This window comes from Onychostruthus taczanowskii, unplaced genomic scaffold (genome assembly GCF_017590055.1).
Source record: "Onychostruthus taczanowskii isolate IOZ18803 unplaced genomic scaffold, ASM1759005v1 scaffold1347, whole genome shotgun sequence".
Taxonomy (NCBI): domain Eukaryota; kingdom Metazoa; phylum Chordata; class Aves; order Passeriformes; family Passeridae; genus Onychostruthus; species Onychostruthus taczanowskii.
In genome coordinates, this window is record NW_024498515.1 from 1 (window position 1) to 3269 (window position 3269).

The 3269-nt window shown below is 41.8% G+C and overlaps 1 long non-coding RNA gene across 1 annotated transcript; it reads left to right on the forward strand.

The window, feature by feature from the left end:
• Nucleotides 1–13: 13 nt before the first annotated feature.
• On the forward strand, nucleotides 14–3199 carry LOC121332045. Its single transcript, XR_005952104.1, has 3 exons — nucleotides 14–137; nucleotides 2424–2576; nucleotides 3145–3199. It is a non-coding gene; the product is annotated as an uncharacterized LOC121332045 (long non-coding RNA).
• Nucleotides 3200–3269: the final 70 nt, after the last annotated feature.

Below are 3269 nucleotides of genomic sequence, written 5' to 3' on the forward strand. Positions count from 1 at the left end.
TGTGCCGCAGCCTGGCCGCTCTGTCACGCAATGTCCCCGCTGTCCCCTCGCTGTCGCTGGCGCTGTTCGAGCGCCTCGGGGACAGCCTGGCGCGCCTCGGGCTCTTCCAGAGGGCGGCGGAGTTCTACCAGAAGCAGGTGCAGAGTTTGGGATTTCGGGAATTTTCGGGAATTTGGGGGAGTTTGGGAATTGTGGGCGTTGCTCGGGGGTTTGGGGGGTTTTGCCTGATTTTTTTTCTGGGTTTTTGGGATTTTTTTCCTGATTTTTTCCCTGATTTTTGAGGATTTTTTTCCCTGATTTTTGAGGATTTTTTTCCCTGATTTTTGAGGATTTTTTTCCCTGATTTTTGAGGATTTTTTTCCCCAATTTTTCGTGATTTTTGCAGAATTTTTTCCCAATTTTTTCCTGATTTTTGGGGATTTTTTCCTATTTTTCCTGATTTTTGAGGATTTCTTCCCTGATTTTTTCCTGATTTTCCCCCCATTTTTCCTGATTTTTGAGGATTTTTTCCCTGATTTTTGCAGATTTTTTTCCCCAATTTTTCGTGATTTTTGCAGAATTTTTTCCCAATTTTTTCCTGATTTTTGGGGATTTTTTCCTATTTTTCCTGATTTTTGAGGATTTCTTCCCTGATTTTTTCCTGATTTTCCCCCCATTTTTCCTGATTTTTGAGGATTTTTCCCCTGATTTTTTCCTGATTTTTGAGAATTTTTTTTCCTGATTTTTGAGGAATTTTTTCCTGATTTTTGCTGATTTTTTTCCCCCAATCTTTCATGGATTTTTTCCTGATTTTTGAGGATTTTTTTCCTGATTTTTGAGGAATTTTTTCCTGATTTTTGCTGATTTTTTTCCCCCAATCTTTCATGGATTTTTTCCTGATTTTTGAGGATTTTTTTCCTGATTTTTGAGGAATTTTTTCCTGATTTTTGCTGATTTTTTTCCTGATTTTTTTCCCGATCATTCGTGGTTTTTTTCCTGATTTTTGAGGATTTCTTCCCCATTTTTTCCTGATTTTTGAGGATTTTTCCCCTGATTTTTTCCTGATTTTTGAGAATTTTTTTTCCTGATTTTTGAGGAATTTTTTCCTGATTTTTGCTGATTTTTTTCTTGATTTTTTTCCCCAACAGGATTTTTTTCCCTGATTTTTCAGGATTTTTGCCTTGATTTTTTCCCTATTTTTTTCCTGATTTTTGAGGATTTTTTCCTGATTTTTGAGGATTTTCCCCCCATTTTTTTTCCTGATTTTTGAGGATTTTACCCTGGTTTTTCCCTGATTTTTTAGGGTTTTTTCCTGATTTTTCAGGATTTTTGTCCTGATTTTTCAGGATTTTTTGCCTTGATTTTTCCCCTGCTTTTTTCCTGATTTTTGAGGAATTTTTTCCCATTTTTTTCTGATTTTTGAGGAATTTTTTTCCCATTTTTTCCTGATTTTTGAGGAATTTTTTCCCATTTTTTTCCTGATTTTTGAGGATTTTTTCCTGATCTTTAGTGGATTTTTTCCCGATTTTTTCCCTGATTTTTGAGGATTTTTTCCCATTTTTTCCTGATCTTTAGTGGGTTTTTTCCTGATTTTTTTCCTGATTTTTTTCCTGATTTTTTCTTGATTTTTGGGGATTTTTTTCCCTGATTTTTGAGGAATTTTTTTTTGAGGATTTTTTTCCTGATTTTTGGGGATTTTTTTCCCATTTATTCCTGATTTTCGAGGATTTTTTTTCTCATTTTTGAGGATTTTTTTTTCCTGATTTTTCAGGAATTTTTTCCTGATTTTTGAGGATATTTTTTCCTGTTTTTTTCCTGATTTTTTCTTGATTTTTGGGGATTTTTTCCTGATCTTTCGTGGATTTTTCCCTGATTTTTGGGGATTTTTTCCCCCACTTTGTCCTGATTTTCGGGGATTTTTTTCCCGATTTTTCCCTGATTTTCGGGGATTTTCTCCCCAATTTTCCCCGACCTTTCCAGGATTTTTCCCTGTTTTTTTCCTGATCTTTTCTTGATTTTTGGGGATTTTTTCCTGATCTTTCGTGGATTTTTTCCTGATCTTTCATGGATTTTTTCCTGATTTTCGGGGATTTTTTTCCCGATTATTTCCTGATTTTCAGGGATTTTTTTCCCGATTTTTCCCTGATTTTCAGGGATTTTTTTCCCGATTTTTTCCTGATTTTCGGGGATTTTTTTCCCGATTTTTCCCTGATTTTCAGGGATTTTTTTCCCGATTTTTCCCTGATTTTCAGGGATTTTTTTCCCGATTTTTCCCTGATTTTCAGGGATTTTTTTCCCGATTTTTCCCTGATTTTCAGGGATTTTTTTCCCGTGATTTTCGGGGATTTTTTCCCCGACCTTTCCATGATTTTTCCCTGTTTTTTTGAGCACTCCCCCATTCCCCGTGCCCATCCCCCTCCATTCCTCAATTCCCAATTTCCCAGCTGGCGGCGGCCGAGGCGCTGGGGCTGCCGGGCCGGGAGCTGGCCGTGATCCACGTGTCCCTGGGCACCACCTTCCGCGACCTGGGCCAGCATTCCCGGGCCCTGCAGCACTTCCAGAGGGAGCTGGAGCTCAGGAGAGGAGAGCCGCTGGAGGTGGGAGCGCTCCTAAACCCCCTAGGCCTGATCCCAAATCCCCTAATCCCAAATCCTGATCCCTGATCCCAAATTCCTGATTCCTGATGCCGTTCCCACATTCCCGGGCCCTGCCGCACTTCCAGAGGGAGCTGGAGCTCCGCCACAGGGAGCCCCTGGAGGTGGGAGCGCTCCTAAACCCCCTAGGCGCGGTTCTAAACCCCCTAATCCTGATCCTGAACCCCCTAATCCCAAATCCTGATCCCAAATTCCTGATTCCTGATCCCGTTCCCACATTCCCGGGCCCTGCAGCACTTCCAGAGGGAGCTGGAGCTCAGGAACGGGGAGCCCCTGGAGGTGGGAGCGCTCCTAAACCCCCTAGGCCCCATCCTGAACCCCCTAGGCCTGATCCTAAACCCCCTAATCCTGACCTAAATCCCCTAATCCTGACCGAAATCCCCTAATCCTGATCCCAAATCCCCTAATCCCAAATTCCTGCTCCTAAATCCCCTAATTCCTGGTTCCAAATCCCAAATTCCCCTTCCTAAATCCCCAAATTGCACTCCTAAATCCCCTAATCCCTTCTCAGGAGTGCCGCACGTGGCTGAACGTGGCGCTGGCGCTGGAGGATTTGGGCTCGGCCCTAATCCCAAAATCAATCCCAAATCCCTGATCCTAAATCTCCAAACCCCAAACCCCTGATCCTAAATCCCC